The following is a 20369-nucleotide window of genomic DNA, read 5'->3' as shown; positions in this document are numbered from 1 at the left end:
GTACGAGTGAGGGCCACATGTCTTACATATTCCACCCGGAGGATTCTACGGTAAAGATATTCACAGACCGTGGACCCAAACCCCTTATCCTGCAAAACCTGGGAGTTTCCCCCGGCTCTGGGGATGAGAGAATGGCTAAACATCAGGCTGGCTCTTTGTAAAATTGAACAGGTCCTAAGTGTTACAAATGTGCCAGGATATGCGTTGGAAGAACAGGTCTGCGGCCGCAGTGATCTCAAGGCTCTAAGAATTGCTTCAATGGACTATAGCCCTGACAACAAAGTGACAATTTTAGCCTGTGACCTTTATGATAAGTATAATGCTACAAAGTCTGTCAATTCTCCTGTAGCTTCCAGAGCACGCAAACATGTAAACTTTTTATTCCTGTGTTTAGTTTTAAATGGGTGGATTATCCAATTTTCATAACACTTATGAATAAGCTGGACATTCTCTTCCAAATGGGGAACAGTTTAAAGCGCTGGGCGAGGCTTTCCTTGAGACAGAGTCAAGACCAAAAGGCCCGACGGAGGATCTACCCCTGGAGTGAAAACTTACCAAGTGTTGATGGACCTAGCAAGAGAGCCTTGCCTTTTGAGGGTGAACTCGACACGGACAATGGCGGTTGGTTGCATAAGCTCCCAGGATCTGTAAGAAAGGCATCGTAAAATACCTTAAGAATGTAAGGATATAAAATGTATGTACTAAATATTTTGAATGAAATAAATGGTTTTAAAATCAGAATCTCACCACGTTATGAACTCTCGCGTTTGTTCACTCTTAGCGCAGTCTGTCCCTGAGAAAAAACTTGCGGAAAAAGCCATGTGCGCGCGTATGTGCGTGAGGGAGTTTTCTGTAGGGGCTGTGTGTGTGTGTGTGTGTGTGTGTGTGTGTGTTTCAAAAACAGAAAAAGGGGGGGCGGGTTGTTTGTTAAAAAAATACCCTTGCATGCCTGGTGGGTCGTTTGAAACCAAGGTTTACACTAGCCTGCAAAACAGATGCCTACCCCCCAACAATAATATTGTGTCTTACGACTCCTAATCTTAAAGGCCTTTCATAAAACTATTTTTTTAGGTGGGCTAAAAAGTCATTCATCCCAGCGATGTCGAGACCAACCCACCCCCATGCATCTAGGTGCTAGAACCCCGGAGATTTTAGAAGATCCAAAAGGATCCTAATGTTTAGACACACCCAATACCATGTGTTTGAAATGTGTCAAATATACCATGGGCGGGGGTATAGCCCGAAAAAAACGACAAACCCCAAATGCTATGTAAAAAATCATTCAGGGGTTTTTCTCTAGGTCGTAGGGTACAAAAGCGCTAGAAACCATGGGCAATGTTAGCAGTGTTTTAGTTCCGATGCAAACAGCACCTCCAGAAACTCCAAGAATCGTTATCGGACTGAAGCGTTAAAAAGATAATCGGGGAAAACAGTCTAATGGATCTATCGCAAGGTGAGTTCTTGAAATAAATCTTTATTAGATTTGGTTGTTGTGGGGAATTGTTTGAAAAGCGTGGGATGTTATAGAAATATTAAACAATCATTAGGATCAGTATGCTTACCGTATAACAAGGCAATATTAGCTAAAGTGATTATAGCTTTAATATTGTCGAATGTTTTATAGATTCTGAAGCATTCACGCAGATACTCCGAGGTATAACTGAGCTCGAACCATCCAATGGGGCTCCGAAACAAAGTGCAGACAAACAAACGCCTGCCCTGAATTGTCAACGTAAGTAAGCTCCAAGAATTCCATACATAAAAATATTTATACCTTAAAAACAAAAAGTGTGGGCATCTTATATTAAAAGTTATTTTATATGTTTACAGAGGACCTAAAGCCTAGAAGGTTAAACGAGGCCCTATGGAGCCTGAACGGTTTCTGCGAAGCATATGACTACGAGACAATTCTGCCCTACTCCCAGGATGTATTTACACAAAAGCAGCGAACAGAGACTTTAAACGGCAGGTCAACTCCCCTTGGCCAGGACAACGTTGTCCCCCATATTTCTAAACACCAAAGGATAATTAGTGCTCAGATCCACAGTTCCGCTTCACCCGAACAATTCTACTTGGCCGATATTCACGAGACGTCGTTCCAAGGACTAGGTATGAATCAATTATATATTATTATTTATATATATTATTATTTTAATATTTATATATTTTTTTTATGCCGGAATATGTTAAAACAAGGCCTAAATGCTTTTTTTTTTTTTTTTTTTTTTTTTTTTTTTTTGTGTTTTTTTCAGGCTCACCATCTACCGAACCTGCAGATGCTGTAATACAGGTTGAACAAAGACATCAGCCCCTGGTTTCAGAGCTTCTTCAGAACAGCCCTCGTCAAAAAAGCCGAGGTATTTAATTAATGTATTGTTAATATATAGGCTTATATCTGAAATGTATTTGGCATTTTTAACATATTTTAGGGTTAATAACCTATTTTTGTATGTATTATTTTTATTTCAGACTCCTCACCGGCTTATAAACACAACGCACAAACATCGGAGGATGCCCAGACAAGCATCCCCGAGGAGGCTCCAAAGACACCAGTCAAGAAAACAGCGAAACCTGATGATGTCAAAGATTTAAATGACATTTCTGAGGTAGACGATTTGATGTTCTGTGAAGCTGCCAACCTTCTTGAATCGGCCAATTCTGTGGGGGAAACAGCAGATTCTGAAATAGACCAAGAACGTTTTTTCAAAGCGTTTACCCTGGGTTTAAAATCACGAAAGGCTCTACTCCAGAGGCGCATGTGTATTCTACTCGAGCATCAATACAATCAGGATGTGTCATTCTGGCGTAGCGAGCTACCCCGTATGTTAAAAAACATTAGGGCTAAAACAAGCAAATACCGCCGTTAAAAAACACACATGTAAACACACACACACACACATCCTTAATTAGACAGATGGCGCCCCCTATAGACCAAAGTGAGACAATTGAAACCCTCTTAGCCATGATCCCTACAGAGCTCCAAGATATAGTTAACCATATGAATGATTCGGGGGTAATTGACATAATGACAATAGATGAAAATCTATTATCACAGATTCCCTCCGAACTCATAGACATTATTACACGTATGAATGAGTCAGGGCCTTCCGAGGAAAACATGTTAACACAGATTCCCGAAACCATCATATCTCTAATTACCCAGCTTAACGCGAGCCCTAGGTTTAATTCGGCCCCACAGACACCTCTAAGACAGCCTTTAACAACATTGTCCGAAGAGTCTGAAAGTCAATATGATGTTTTTAAACAGTTGGACAAATGTCTAGCAAATCTGGAGGGGGGCGGTCTTGAGATCAGTGTACAGAACGAGAGCGCTAGGTTTAATTCGGCACCCCAGACACCTATAAATCAGCCTTTAACACCAATGTCCGAAGAGTCTGAAACCCAATACGATGTTTTTGAACAGTTGGACAATTGCCTAGCAAATCTGGAGGGGGGAGGTCTTGATCGAAGTGTACATGTTTTGCGTCGAAATAAATTCAACAATATTGAGGTTCGCCAGTTTTTCAATTTCGCATGGGGGGGTCAGATTCGGGAATATGCTGTGTTTTACGTAATGCTTATGGACACTTTGAATGAACTGTTAGCGAGGATTAGAGATTATAGCGAACCTAGGGATCTCTTACAGTTGGAAATTTGTGGAGACAGTCTACAGAGCAAGGTATCGCTTATTTTACAGAATGGTGAAGCAGAGCTTGAACAATTTGTTAAACTGCTAGAACGCCTTGTTCAGTCAAATTTAAACGTGCTAGCAGATAGGACCCTCGAACTTGTAGTACAATTAGTACGACAACCACAAGGGGGCGGGGGTCAGAGACGAAAGCTCGAGAGTTTAATGCAGTCCGAAATCATAAGCAATAAAAGGGCCTATCTCATAAACGTTCACAATCCAGGTAATAAGCTATGTTTTGCCATAGGTTTGGCCCACTTACTCAGCCCAGGATGTACTGATCAAGCCGCGTTACAAAAAGCTCGAGAGCTACAAACTGCGGTGGGTCTCGGTATACAGGATGCTGTGGCTTTCTCAGACATAGTCAAATTTGAAAACTTTCTGAACATCAAGATTGTGGTTTTGTACCACAGTAGGGCTAATGACGCTCTCCTCAAGTTCCAAAATATACCCGAACCACATCCTAAGACTATGTACTTTTATGTGCAAAATGAGCATTACTATGCCGTAACTAACATCACAGCCTTTTTAGGCGCGCCATATGTCTGTCCAGCCTGTCATACCGGCTACACACGCATGGGGGGGCACTCGTGCCGTTACAACTGTTCAGTATGTCTGGATAAACATTGCCCTATGCAGCCGCTAAACTTGACCCCCTGTGCGGATTGTCACCGCAAATGTCGTTCGGCCTACTGTTACGAAAAACACAAAACTGAAACATGGCATCCCAAGGCATGTAAATCTGTAAGCAGTTGTGACATTAACAAGAAATGTCCAAAATGTCATTGCAATTACAACCTTAAAATAGATAGCCCTAAACCTCATGTTTGTGGAATTATACACTGCCCAATCTGTAAAGGTCCTTTGAAAAGCAGAGACGCGGAAGCGGTTCAAGAAGTAACACATGAGTGTTACATTCAGCCCTTGGCTGAAGATGAACATACAGAGAAATATGTGTTTTATGATTTTGAGACAAATCAGCAATCAGGGGTTCATTTGCCTATTTTTGTGTCAACCATGACTTTCAAGGGTGAAAAATGGTCGGCCGAGGGACCCAATTGTGCCCGGCTCTTTCTAAAACATTTTAGAAAAGCCCAGTACAGAAACTTCACGTTTATAGCTCACAATGCTAGGGCCTATGACTCCTATCTGCTTCTGAACCCTTTGATACAGCAAGGCGTGGCCCCCAGTGTCATAGCTCAAGGGAGTAAAATATTATGCTTTGTTGACCCCGCCTTCAAACAGAGATACATTGACAGCTTAAGCTTCTTACCCATGAGATTGGCTCAAATGCCAGAGGCCTTGGGTTTTGAAAACTCTGTCAAAGGCTATTTCCCTCATTTCTTCACATCTGAGGAGAATCTACATTATATAGGATCTTATCCAGCCCCCGAAATGTACGGGTGTGATCAAATGTCTCCCAAAGAGCGTGAGAGATTCATGACATGGTACGAGACCGTAAGACATGGCACTTTTGATTTCCATAAAGAGATGGAATCATACTGTGACAATGACGTTGTTATACTTCGTGAAGGATGCCTCAGATTCAGAGAAGAGGTAATCAAAGATGCGGGCATTGACCCCTGGAGCTGTACAACTATTGCATCAGCGTGCATGAAAACCTATCGTACACACTATCTAACTCCTGAATCTATAGCTATCCCATCGCCAGACAACTACCGACGCCAATTCAAGGCCTACTCTAGTGGTTCCATTCAATGGTTGGAGTACTTGGCCCAGGATAAAGATATTTTTATCCAACATGCTTTGAATCGGGGGGAGAAGGCTTTTGGGCCTTACCATGTAGATGGATACACACAGATTGACGGGGTTGAGACAGTGTATGAGTACAACGGTTGTTTCTTCCACGGTTGTAAATTATGCTTTGTCCCCCACACCTTGTGTGTCCTAACCCAAAAGACTTTTGGGGAAATGTACCAAGAGTTTCAAGACAAACTGAATTCTTTAAAGGCTACTTACGGGTTAAAAGTTGTGGTTTTGTGGGAGCACGAATGGACAGCCCTCAAAAAGGCAGATCCTAGTGTTAAGGCCTTCCTTACCCATTATGACCCTCCAGAGCCCCTGGAACCGCGACAGGCCTTGTTTGGAGGCCGGACCAATGCTTTGACATTGCGTTATGTAGCTCAACCCGACGAGACAATAGGCTATGTAGATTTTACATCCCTATATCCTCATGTAATGAGTTCCTCATTCTATCCTATAGGGCATCCTGAAATTATTCACAGCGACTTTGACGAACCCCAAAATTATTTTGGTTTAATCAAAGCGACTGTCTACCCTCCTAGGGGGCTGTTTATACCTGTGTTGCCTTACAAGGGTCCTAAAGGAAAACTTTTCTTTCCCCTTTGTCGCACATGCTGTGAAAACCACAACCAGGAAAACCCCTGTGATCACACAGATCAAGAAAGAGCCCTGACCGGTGTATGGGTCACTGTAGAATTCTCTAAGGCTTTAGAGAAGGGGTATCGTGTGGCCAAAATCTTTGAAGTGTGGAACTTTTCCAGGAAATCAGACACACTTTTTAAAGAGTACATCAAAACCTTCTTGAGATGCAAGCAGATGGCTTCAGGCTATCCTGCATCGGTCACAGATCAAGAAAGTAAAGACCAGTACATTCAAGACTACCATGACAGAGAAGGCATACTTCTTGACCCTGACAGAATAGAGGTCAACAAAACCAAAAGAAATGTGTCGAAATTGTACTTGAACTCCCTTTGGGGGAAATTAGCGCAGAGATGCAATATGCTAACAACTTCGATCATTAAAGACCCCGAAGAATTTTTGGAATTTGTTTTTTCGGACCAATACGAAATTTCACATTTTTCCTTCTTGAGTCAAGACATTGCCTTGGTGCAATGGAGGCGCCACCAAAAGTGGGTTCTACCCCCGGGTAATGTAAATGTGTTTCTTGCAGCATTTACCACAGCCTATGGCCGCCTTGAACTGTACACCCTCATGGAACAGCTTCAGAGGCGGGTTCTTTACCACGACACAGACTCTGTGGTCTATGTAAGCAAACCGGGGGATTGGACCCCCCCACTTAGCAACTATCTTGGGGGTTTAACGAGTGAACTCGAAGAGGGTGACCATATTACAGAATGGTCCTCATGTGGTCCAAAAAGCTATGCTTTTAGGACTAAAGCCAATCACGTGGTGTTGAAAGCCAAAGGCGTGACTCAAAACTATGAAAATGCACCGCGTGTAAACTTGGAATCAATCACGCGCTTGGTCGAGGGGTTCGTAAAGGACAAGAATAGTGACTTGGAGATTTTGAGCTCCTACAACAAAATAGTGAGGGATAAAAAGGGGTTCCATCTAAGAAACGCACCACTCACTAAAAGATTCAGGGTAGTCTATGACAAGAGACAGCTATTGCCTGACGGTACCACATTGCCCTTTGGCTACTGACTTATGCTACAAGCCCCAGTGTGTCTTAAAGCTTAAGATATTATGACTGCTGTCGAGGGTTTTGACCCCCGTCTACAATTGCCTTTTTCAGCATTAATTGCAGGCCCTTCAAACAGTGGTAAAACTTTTTTTGTAAAAAGTATTTTAGAGAATTCTGAACATGTGTTATCTCAAAAGCCTGACAATATTGTATGGTGTTATTCATGTTACCAACCTCTGTATGATGAATTATTGAAGACAATAAAAATCAAGTTTGTTGAAGGAATACCCGATTCTCTGTCTGATGATGAACTTCTCCCCCCACATGTAAATAATTTGCTGGTTTTGGACGATATGCTATTTGCTGGTAGCGAACACCCTGAAATTGCACGAGCTTTTACCCAATATACTCATCATAGAAACCTGTCCGTGCTTTACTTGGTCCAGAATGTGTTTCACCAAGGTAAAAATAGTCGGACCATTAGCTTGAATGCCAACTACATGGTATTGTTTAAAAATCCTAGAGACAAACTGCAAATTAGCACTCTAGCTCAGCAGATGTACCCTGGACGGAAATCATACTTTATGGAGAGCTATGAGGACGCTACCAAAGAGCCATTTTCTTATTTAATCGTGGATTTAAAAGCAAATACTCCAGAACACCTTAGGCTACGTACAGGGCTGTTTCCGGGGGAGAGGCCTGCTGCATACCTTCCTAAAAAGTAAACGCTATGTCTCTGCGTTTAAAAAGAAACCTCCCCCTCTTGAGAAGGCTAGTAGGTTCTACAGCTAAAGAACGGAAGGCCATCTTGGGTCGCTGTTCTTCAGATCTCATATTAGCCCTATGTGAGATTGCTTTGAATCTTCTCAAAGGACGCATTCCACTCACCCTGAACCAATTGAAAAAATTAAGGAGACAAAAGACAGCGATCAAACTCTTTGCCAATAAAAGGGCCAGTCTTCAAAAGAAAAGACATAGTATACAACAGTCTGGGGGTTTTCTTCTACCTTTACTCAGTATAGCCGTGCCCTTCATCACCAGCCTTATTGCGGCCAGACGTGGGGGTTGAACACGTGGTGTGATGGCCACTAAAATGTACTTGGTGCCTCAACAAGAGTTGGATAGACTTAAAAAACAAATGCAGGGTCCTGAAGATATCAGACAAACAGCGGAAAATGATTTGGATACGGCCATGAAGGATGTTTTGAACCGAAAAGGATTGAACCCCTATGATAAGATTCAAAAATACACAAACCTAATGCAAAGGTATTTGACTCGGGTAAAGCAAGGGGAGAGAGAGACTAACCATTTAACCCTTTCCCTACCGGACCCTTTAACAGATGTCGAACCTAACGATAGCCATGCCCCTGTAAGGCCTGTACCGTCGATCTTACCTAGTGGAGATAATATGTCGGGTGAAGCTCAAATGCCATTTGAAGATAAAGTTATGCATGACCTACTGACACATGTGCCTTTACGTAACAGGAAGAATGTTAAATACATTATGAACAAGATAAAAGACTCAAAGGGGATAGCTGCTTGGAACGACTCTGGAGAGTTTATCCTTCAGGGCTCTGTGGTTAGGGGGTCCCATATGCAGGACTTGCTTAAAAGTACCACGGCTGCCCACAAGGTTGCTGATGACCGAAGGCCTCCCGGCTGGCGTCAGTTTCTTAAGGCCCTGGCAATCCTCAACATCCCCCTCTCCGGTGTACCCAACCATAAGCTTCGTCAACAGATTCAAGCTTTAAAACAAAAGCCTTCAACGAGATACAGCACCCCTAAAGATGCCCCAACGACACCGGCCCCATATGAAAGCGATGATGCTAACTCATTTACTCCCATGAACGTCTCAGGACCTTTTCCTAAACCCGATCTCTCGGCGTGGTTAGACTTTTGAAAATGACTTTTGAATGACTATGATTAAATTCAATAAATTTTTTATTTGAAAAATAAGCAAGTTAACATTTGTGGCATTCTTGAAACATATGACGTGAGCATACGCCTTGATTACGCGTTCTTAAAGGACACACATTTGAACACTTTTGATATTTTCTAACAAAACAAGATACAAGGTTATCATTACTTCTTAAATCATCCTTATAAAGAGACATAACATCTTCAAAAGAAACTCCCCGGGCTCTTTGGCACAGGTAAAATACACAGTGGTGACCGCATGTAGTGGAAAGGTTATCTTGCACTTGTTTGATGTTGTAGTAGATCTTTGTACCGTTTAGGGTCAAAAAATCTTTAATAGATTTAGGGAAATGTGAAAAACCGGGGGGAAAGCCATAGGAATCAAAAAAAGTTGAGATTTTTCGTCCACCTTCCTGTTCTAATGTCATAGCTAGCCAATGTTCACCAGGCATGTGTTTAGGATGGGTATTGACAATAAACATTGCAGGCCTCTCAGACCATATCTCAATAGGTAATTCATCACAAGCCAACACTCCACAAAATTGTTTTCCAATCAAGCGGCTCATGAGACCGTCCAACTCTTGGGTATTCATGTCTTTGTTCAAAGGTCCTTAATAATAATCCACTAAGACCTGTCTTCGGGCATTCACTTCCAAGATTGAATCAGAGCATGCGTAAACAATCATGCTAACTGTACAGGCTAAAGGTGTACGGAAACGCATTTCCAGCCTGAGGTTACCTTGGGACACCACAGACAGATTTCCTGAGGTGTCATCATCAGGTGATAAATTGAAAGCATACAATGTGTAACCCTCTGCAAAATCATTTCTGTCAATAGGTAAAGAGAGATCTTTTAGATGTCGCCCTGTAGCCAGGAATAGATTGTAAAATTCTCGCACAGATATGTTGTTATTAAATTGTGGTTGGAAAGCCTTCGCCGGAACCTGACGTCCGTCCTGACAGAGCGCTACATACTCTGCATTGAAGTGCTGAAAATTAAAGGGTTTTTTATCTAAACTGCCCGTATTAGAGGCGTGATCAACCAGACCTATAACCACATATCTAGGTAAAGGGCCTAGAAATAGGTTTTCTTGACTGCAGATTCTACTGCCCACAGGTATGCTAAAGGTTTTCATGGTAATTCTTTGGAGAGGGTAAAGGGCATTTCCTTTCATCAAAGCATGTGAGTGACCCAGGCGCACGGCCGGAGATACAGATACTTTTTTAATAAAAAGGGTTGCCCCCAACACTTTCAAACTAAAATCCCCGTCTTGGGGAGACATCAGGCAAAAATCATCCTTGGCCCTGGTTAATTTTAATCTTAAATCAACCGAATTTAAGAGTAACCGTTCTTGAAAGAAAATGTCAGAGTGTATAGGGCCTAGCAAATGAAACTCTCGAGATTCGGCGCAGTAGCGAGCTCGTGCCGCTAGTCCTTTGTTTGCACCGGTGGAAGGGTCTGTCGATTCCATAGAGGCTCCTGCAGTATCCTTGCTAAACAGCCCGGCGCTAAATTGGGTTTTGAGAGTGTCTTCGGAGTAGTTTAGTAAACACTCCATGATGGCTCTATAAGGGTATGTAGCGCTGCTTTGACTGATTAGGCGTTCACCCAAAGTCACATCAACTTGGGAGAAAATGGTGGCCAAGGGGTAATTAATGAGACTCACTTTGGCATCGTCTGCAATATTAGACCCATCTCTTTTGGTCACTTTTAGACGTAAATGCACCAAGGTGTTGTTGAGGTCCAGATAGTTGTCACCATGGCCTGGTATGAAAAATTCGATAGGCCCGTTATCGGTAATAGCAGAGAGAGGGGCTATCTCCACATAACTGGATCTATCTATTGAATGCTGCGTTAACGGTGCCGTGAAAAGATCAAGTTCTGTCTTTATAGCTTCAGAGGACATTCGATGTAAAAGAGCCATGTCACTTATTCTTTTAGAAAATACTTCCTAGTATTCTTTTAGCCTGTTTTGGTACAGACCTCCTCACTTTACCCCGTCTTTGACTTACTGAGGTTCTTTTAACAGTTAACCGCCGCTTTTTAGGTGCCGGTCTACGCCTTAAACCAGGGGGTCTCTTTTTTGGCCTTCGAGACAATATCATAAGCCCCGAGCCTTCTTGATGCTCCACCTCTGGTGACGCCCTTCGGGTCATAGCATTGGCTACAACCTCACTTACTATATTTTTAGCCGCTGATTTTAAATGTGGTTTGGCTATGCTGAAGCCTCTCTTCATAAACGGTAAAACCATCCTGAAGAGGTTACGGAATATACCGCCTATCCCCGAACCATACATTGTCGGCGCTCCATGATATCCTGGTAGTCCATTACCCACTTGATCCACATAGTATGAAACATAACGGTTAGGGTCGAGCTGATGGTGCTCCATAACACTTTTATTTGTATTATGTTTATAAATATAATACAGCTATTATATATGTAGAGAGGTTTTGGTGGGTCTAAAGTGGAGTTTTACAATCGTTTTACCATAAGTAAATTCAATGTTTTCGTTCTGATCCGTTTTAAGCTCAACCAGAATGTTTTCAATATAGTTCTTGCTGACATGTACGTAGTGCGGCTTGTCATAATTGACAGTGACGATGTCCCCATCCTTGCCGTCTATATGAACTGTTCGCAGGAGGGGCACACAGCTGTCTCCGACCCTTTGATAGGTTATGATGTCGGTATAGACAAATATGTTGTAAAAGCCTGCATGTATATCCGCAGGGAATGGGAATAATTTATCGTTCACATACGTCCATTTATTGGGACCCATCCCCAACATGTAGGATAAATTACCGCTGGTCTTTATACCTCCGTTAGCAGGCCCTGAGATTTGTATCCTTTTATGGATTGGATTGTAGAATAGGAATATTTCCATCTTGTTCAGGGTTAGGTGTTCATTCAACTCTGAGACGATCCTGTCGACGGTTCTATAGAAACCTTTTTTAAGCTTAATAAGTTTCGCAGGTTCCGAGAACCTTTTGCAATAAAAATCACGGTCCTTAGCTTTGATATTATACCAACTATGGGGGTATGTAATCTCGCTGAGACCTACTTCCCAAGCCTCTGATAACTCTATAGGCTTTGGAAAATTGGTTGTATACTTCGAACTCTGATTATTACGATATATCTGTGCCGACGCATTACTGGGGAGAGTCAGGTAGAAGCCGCTGTGTTCCATGATGCCCAACTGTGTACACGCGAATGATGCGCTAGTTATCATGACTAGGGGTTTAAATTAAGCCCCGTTGCCTCCACCACATCCTGCTCCAATACCCAACTGTTGAACTTTTGAGGCCAGTTTTTCCAGCGGACCAGCAACCATTTTTTACCCTTTTCTCTCTTCTGATCTAGAATCTCCTCCACGTGAAAGACTTTGTCTTTACCCAACTGGACCTTCTGTAATTCCTTCTCATAAAAAGATCCCTCTATAAGATCCCCGTCATAATCTTTTAATTTGTAGACCGGCGGAATGCGTGGCAGACATTCGGTAACGGTAAACAACTCCGAGCTAAAGCCTTGTTCGTATTTTTTGTCGAAAACACCCCTCAACTTTGATATACGCACCAAGTCACCCACTAGGAATTTAAAAGTCATTTTTTTCTTACGGCGAAGTGGGAACAAACCATACATATTTTTAAAGACTTGAAAAGAGTTTTCCGAAGAGACCTCCGAGGGCTTCATACGTATAGTCTTATGGTAGCTGTGGTTGTACCCGTTTACTAAATCCTGAACTATGTCTGTATATCGGTTGGTGTTGTGAGCTGTAAAATAGCGCCACATCCGCTCTTTCAAAGTCCTATTAAAGCGTTCCACAACCGAAGCTTTCAAATCAGAGCCTGTAGCAAAATGTACTATATTATACTTATTCATTAGCTTCTGAAATGTTTTATTAAAAAAAAATTTTCCGCCATCCGTCTGCACTTTCTTGGGGGCGCCTCCTGCCTTCAAGATCGATTCAAAGGCCCTGGTCACCTCTGCCCCGCTCTTATTTTTTAACACCCTTACATAGGCTAATTTAGAGAAAATATCTATAACCGTTAGCATGTAGCGATTTCCATCATTTTTATCGGCAAGGGACTGCATGTCACATAGATCCGCCTGAAATTGGGATAATGGATGCGTAGAAAAAACTCTATTTCTTGGAAAATGTTTTCTTACAGGTTTATGTAGAGTGTAGGCATCTTGCTCTGATAACCATTCATTCACTTTAGCATCGCTTAACAGACTACCTGTTTCTTCGACTATAGCTCTCTGTAAACGCTCTTTACCCCCATAAGACCCGGGGTTAGAGGGATTATAATATATGTTTTTCAACAGCTGCTCAGCCATCCTTCTTGCCTCTCTGAGGTACAATAACTGTAATGAGCCACTTTCATATAACGACAACATTTCAGTTTGTGAATTTTTATTTTAAGAATGCAACAATTATTACGTATACAGACAATTCAGGATTTGTTGCAAGATACAAGTCCCCGTTTTCTCAACAATCACAGCATGCAACACCCTGTATATATTGTTTAGATTTACAGGTTTGTTTCGCTGAATTTTTAAAACACACACGTCTGATATATAAGTATATAAACAACAAATATGATACACATTCACATTAAAGGGTGGTTCAAACAAATAATGTAAAATCTTAGCCAAAGTTATTTCTAGTTCTTCAGAATCCTCAACAAGCCTTGATACCATATGTGACCATTGTAAACTCTCGCCCGTATGTCGGACATGTTTCATGATTTGCTCCATTTTTAACACACGCTCTACAATAACCCCTGTATTGTGGGTTGTGTAGAACTTTACATTGTTCACTTTATTTTCAATAATCTGATGCATAACATTTGTAAGGTCTCTCAAAAGAAAAAATGTATTTATTCGCTCAAACATCGTAGACACATAGTTACCCATAGCTCTAAATAAACAAAATGTCACTCGGTCTCTTGGGATTTATTGAGCCAGAAAAGCATCACATCAGCCACCACAGCTTCCCTGTATTTGTTGTCGTCCACCAGGGTGTGTCGGATTTCTTTGAGTTTCTCATGGATGAAGATGGCCTCCTTCAGTTCATGTAGGAAGGCTTCGGTTACCCCGTAAACTCTAGGGATAGACGGCGCAATACCCATAGACTCCAGGGCGATGACCAGCGCTGGTATAAAACGGCAGGACCACAGTCTTTTCACCAGCTCCTCAAAATGATTGAAAAAGTAGTATCTAGGAGGGTCGTAGAGGCAAGGATGACGACGCTGGCTGGGATGATTGATCTCACAGCCGATGCATTTTTCTCGTATATATTCGCCAATCACCACGTTTAAAAGTGTAGCTACAGAGGCCTTGATTGTATCCACAAAAATAGTACTGGCCACCCCATCAAACACATCCTCAGGCTGGGTAAATGTCGGGGGTGTCACAGGTCTTGCCAGGGGTGCGTAGAGTGTAGGGCTTCGTGGCATAGAGTCTTTAGTGTCGGGCCCCCATGACGTAGTGGCTTCCTCGTAGATGGTCTGGAGATCCATGGTGTATGCTGAAATGAAGAACTGGCTGCTTTTTTCTTTTTATTGTAGAACAGGCCCTTGGGTATCTGGGGGGGCGGGGTTAAAGCATCCGCTTACTTAGTTATCTTCTTGAGGCTCTTTTGCATCGTAATCTTTACGATTCGTATATATTATGCACTTCTTTAAATGAACAAGGCTCTGACGCTGTTGGCTCTGTACAAAGAGAGCATCCAACGGTTGCAACATTTTCAATTCCAGTACATCCCAACTCTTAAAAGGAATAAGTAGACGCAGTCGGGTATCCCCAGTCAGGCCACCACCCCTAAGGTTGTGGTTTCGGATTGCCTCGGTGCCGATATAGAACTCCACGCTGCCGCACGGTCGGCCATTCTTTCTTTGTATTTTCACCCTGTGAAATATTTGTCCTGAGGAGTCAGGGGTACCTTCCCAACGGGTCTCGTGGCCCGTGAACACACTATACCCCTTGGTGATAAGGCTCAGTTCAGGACACACAACCTTGCGAAAAACCGACCAGTCTTCAACACCATATTCCAAGCCTACAGTCTGGTCTGTATATTCTTCTCCTTCATCTACCGTATAGAGGGTCACTCTACAGGCCAGGTAATCAAACCGATACCCCCACTGCTGGCCATTAGACATCAACACTTGATCTGTCAGAGCATTTGCTGGCGGTATTTGGGTTCTATACACATTTAAAAAACGTTTTTTTGGCGCATCATATATTGCTGGTTGATACTTTGCCCTTGCTCTATGGGCAACCCGAGGGCCTGCTTCAGTTGTTACCGTCATCACTTGTTTGGTACCGATCCCAAATTCCATGGTTATTCTTAAGATCTTGTGCACTCTTAAACAGGTATTGTTCAGGCGCTTTATAAGGGGCATTAACCAACCCAAACCGTGAGAAACAGTAACAGGTTGACCTGACACATGGTCACTTACTCAACCCTGGGCATGCACCCTTCTACATGACATAGGGTCATAAATCATTACATAGGGTCATAAATCAGGCTTGGGTCATCAATCATTAACGGCCTGTCAAATGGACCCTTACTCAACCCATAGCCCCCACCTAACCAGGCTTGCCTATCAGGCTTGGGTCATCAATCATTAACGGCCTGTCAAATGGACCCTTACTCACCCCATAGCCCCCACCTAACCAGGCTTGCCTGACCAGAAGACATGCACACGTCATCACTACATAGGGTTCACATAGCGTTCACATAGGTTCACATAGGGTCATCAATCAAAATTTTGACACGTGACATCTACTTTAATCTCTCTGGCCTCCTTCAGTTCATGTAGGAAGGCTTCGGTTACCCCGTAAACTCTAGGGATAGACGGCGCAATACCCATAGACTCCAGGGCGATGACCAGCGCTGGTATAAAACGGCAGGACCACAGTCTTTTCACCAGCTCCTCAAAATGATTGAAAAAGTAGTATCTAGGAGGGTCGTAGAGGCAAGGATGACGACGCTGGCTGGGATGATTGATCTCACAGCCGATGCATTTTTCTCGTATATATTCGCCAATCACCACGTTTAAAAGTGTAGCTACAGAGGCCTTGATTGTATCCACAAAAAATAGTACTGGCCACCCCATCAAACACATCCTCAGGCTGGGTAAATGTCGGGGGTGTCCCGGGTCTTGCCAGGGGTGCGTAGAGTGTAGGGCTTCGTGGCATAGAGTCTTTAGTGTCGGGCCCCCATGACGTAGTGGCTTCCTCGTAGATGGTCTGGAGATCCATGGTGTTTGCTGAAATGAAGAACTGGCTGCTTTTTTCTTTTTATTGTAGAACAAGGCCATTGGGTATCTGGGGGGGCGGGGTTAAAGCATCCGCTTACTTAGTTTTCTTCTGACGCTGTATCTTCTTGAGGCTCTTTTGCATCGTAATCTTTACGATTCGTATATATTATGCACTTCTTTAAATGAACAAGGCTCTGACGCTGTTGGCTCTGTACAAAGAGAGCATCCAACGGTTGCAACATTTTCAATTCCAGTACATCCCAACTCTTAAAAGGAATAAGCAGACGCAGTCGGGTATCCCCAGTCAGGCCACCACCCCTAAGGTTGTGGTTTCGGATTGCCTCGGTGCCGATATAGAACTCCACGCTGCCGCACGGTCGGCCATTCTTTCTTTGTATTTTCACCCTGTGAAATATTTGTCCTGAGGAGTCAGGGGTACCTTCCCAACGGGTCTCGTGGCCCGTGAACACACTATACCCCTTGGTGATAAGGCTCAGTTCAGGACACACAACCTTGCGAAAAACCGACCAGTCTTCAACACCATATTCCAAGCCTACAGTCTGGTCTGTATATTCTTCTCCTTCATCTACCGTATAGAGGGTCACTCTACAGGCCAGGTAATCAAACCGATACCCCCACTGCTGGCCATTAGACATCAACACTTGATCTGTCAGAGCATTTGCTGGCGGTATTTGGGTTCTATACACATTTAAAAAACGTTTTTTTGGCGCATCATATATTGCTGGTTGATACTTTGCCCTTGCTCTATGGGCAACCCGAAGGCCTGTTTCAGTTGTTACCGTCATCACTGCTTTGGTACCGATCCCAAATTCCATGGTTATTCTTAAGATCTTGTGCACTCTTAAACAGGTATTGTTCAGCGGCTTTATAAGGGGCCTTAACCAACCCAAACCGTGAGAAACAGTAACAGGTTGACCTGACACATGGTCACTTACTCAACCCCACCAACCCCCCTGGGCATGCACCCTTCTACATGACATAGGGTCATAAATCATTACATAGGGTCATAAATCAGGCTTGGGTCATCAATCATTAACGGCCTGTCAAATGGACCCTTACTCAACCCATAGCCCCCACCTAACCAGGCTTGCCTGACCAGAAGACATGCACACGTCATCACTACATAGGGTTCACATAGAGTTCACATAGGTTCACATAGGGTCATCAATCAAAATTTTGACACGTGACATCTACTTTAATCTCTCTATTATTGTTATGTATTCTCTCTCCATTTCCTCTTCTCAATCATTTATGCAACCAAATCATTATTATTTCACCCATCCTTTGTTACTATTTTTGTAATTGCTGTACAGTATGCATTATTTTTGCTCATTTACATTTGACACATCAAGGGACTTGTTGAGCACTTAATTGGTTACGGCTGACTGATGTGTTTTGGATTATGAGATGAATTAGTCAGGCAGTTCTATGTTACTTTGATCTTGACTGACAGGCACTCCAGTCGCATGGCAGCTCAAATTCTGCATGGGGGCGGGACACACTTGAACAGCGGCAATCGTTGGTTTGACAAAACACTGCAGGTGAGTGGAGCAGTACAATTAACATTTATCCTTGGTCTTCTCTCTTCAGTAAGAAACCTGACCCAAAGAAAACCCCTTTGATCCCACTTCAGATGCCCAAGAAGCTTTACTTCAACATTGACTGTGAGATTAAGAGAGATATCGAGCATGCCAAGCAAAACCTTGATATGTGAAACACTCAGCCTCTGTGTAGTCAATGTTTACTTTGTTATGAAATTCAACACGGCTCTGAGCTGAAATGAAAGTGACACGGACCAAAGCAAATGGAGGCGTGTAAACACGATTATCTGCCCTCATTGTTGGTTTAACCTTTACAAAACACGGTCAGAAGCGTAAGACGGCTCTGGTTGGCTTTAGTGCCCCCTAACCTCCTTATTCTATTTTAAGTAATTGTTTGTGATCCTGAGCTGCCTGTGTTATCCTGGGTTCAGACCATGTGCTGCCATCCTGTGGCCAAACTGACAACTGTCGATACATTTGTATCCCATTAGAGTGAAGATTCATCTTTATAATTTGAATTGAACAGCTAACCTGGGCCCGTTTACATGAAGTGTCTCAGAGCAAGAAAGCTGATCTTGGATCAGGGCCATTCATTGTAATCTACAAGGCAAAAACTGATCCTAGATCAGCACTCCCACTTGATGCTTTATTCATGGATTTTGAATTTGTCATTTTAATTTTGCCATACTTTTGCCCCCAGACTGATCAACGACCTGGATATCCGCTGCTTCAACTTCCAGAGGTTTGGGAAGGAGTTGCCCAAACGGCACAACCTGAGTCCCAACTCCTTCATCCAGGTGGCACTGCAGCTGGCCTACTACAAGTGAGCTCGTAGGAATCACTTAGGGCATTCAGCCTCAAACCAGGATCTGTATGCAATAATAAGGATAATATGTGTGCAGTTGATGTTGTTTTCACACTTTGTGGTACTGATTTTCATAGATGTGCTAGTAAATGTCCATGCAAGAAGCATTATATTCTCATTGTAAATAAATGAGACAACATGTGTTCTTGGCAGCCAACTTTCTGAAAATGTGGAATATCTGCATTTTCAAATCAAAACTTTTCTGTAAATGAATTGTGATTAGCAGCAATTATTGTGTCCATATCCAATATCTGAATTGCGTTCAGTACAACAGAACGTTGTGCAACATTGAATTCAACTGAAACGCTACTGTACTGAACATCCGGTTTAAAAACATTGTGATTATGGTGGCCCAAAGGGAAGTAACTATATGGTGTGCTGGACAAGTTTTGCGATTTCAGATGGTCACACCCATATTGATGAGGCCATTCCTCAGCACACTCACCAAATGGGAGCAAGCATACCTCAAAGGTTGTCAAAGATTGTTGTGCACTGTTTTCGGGAAATGGGTCATTCGGTTCAAAGCGTCACGGAATGTAGCAAACGTTGAAGCAAACTGAACGCACCCCTGCTCTATCTTTCTCCTTCTCTCCATCAGAGTTCACAATGAGGTCTGTGCCTCCTGTGACATCGCCTCCCAAAGGACGTTTCGAGGGGGCCGCACAGACGACATCCGCTCTCCCACTAATCAAATGCTCAAGTTTGTGCTTGCCTTTGACGACCCCACTATCTCGGTGAGAATCATACTCAGGGCTTGACATATCCTTTGGACAAGTGGGAGAGAAAGCTCCGGTCAGTTAAAAAGTGGTCTATAACACTATTTTTACATCATTGTATGATGCAAGGAATCACTTTACAAAATAAAATGCATTATTATTACCATAGATAATCAGACAAGTGTGCCAATTGGCTTCTTTGCATATTCCAGCCTTCCAGCCTTTTTTTATAAAAAAAAATCCATTGAATGAGTGATCAAATGACTACTTCAAAGCAAGGTAACTATCTAAGGCATGTTTATCTATAACCTAAAAATATTCAGATGATCTATTAACAGCATGTGAGGTATTTGTCAATTAGGCTAAATGTTGAATAGAGTGGAATCACACCTTTCCAATGGTGTCAGATTTATTTCTCAAGTCCCATTATTGAGCACTTGAGAGAGAGTTTTACAATAGGAGTATGTAGCATTGGTTTACAGACCCCTTGACTTTTTCCACATTTTGTTACGTTACAGCCTTGTTCTAAAATGGTTTAAATGAAACAATTTCCTCAGCAATCTACACACAATACCCCATAATGACAAACCAAAATTTTGCAAATGTATTACAAACAAAAAACAGATACTTTATTTACATAAGCATTCAGATCCTTTGCTATGAGACTCGAAATTGAGCTCTGGTGCGTCCTGTTTCCATTTATCATCCTTGAGATGTTTTTACAACTTGATTGGAGTCCACCTGTGGTAAATTCAATTGATTGGGCATGATTTGGAAAGGCACACACCTGTTTAAATAATGTCCCACAGTTAACAGTGCATTACAGAGCAAAAACCAAGACATGAGATCGAAGGAATTGTCCATAGAGCTCCGAGACAGGATTGTGTCAAGGCACAGATCTGGGGAAGGGTACCAAAAAATGGCTGCAATACTGAAGGTACCCAAGAA

At 42.7% G+C, this 20369-nt stretch overlaps 1 pseudogene; it reads left to right on the top strand.

Moving 5' to 3' along the window:
* Window positions 1-20369, top strand: part of LOC109906946 (carnitine O-acetyltransferase-like) — a 60757-nt pseudogene that overhangs the window by 23243 nt on the left and 17145 nt on the right.

This window comes from Oncorhynchus kisutch, linkage group LG17 (genome assembly GCF_002021735.2).
Source record: "Oncorhynchus kisutch isolate 150728-3 linkage group LG17, Okis_V2, whole genome shotgun sequence".
Classification (NCBI taxonomy): Eukaryota; Metazoa; Chordata; class Actinopteri; order Salmoniformes; family Salmonidae; genus Oncorhynchus; species Oncorhynchus kisutch.
This window is presented reverse-complemented; position numbering and strand designations above follow the sequence as displayed.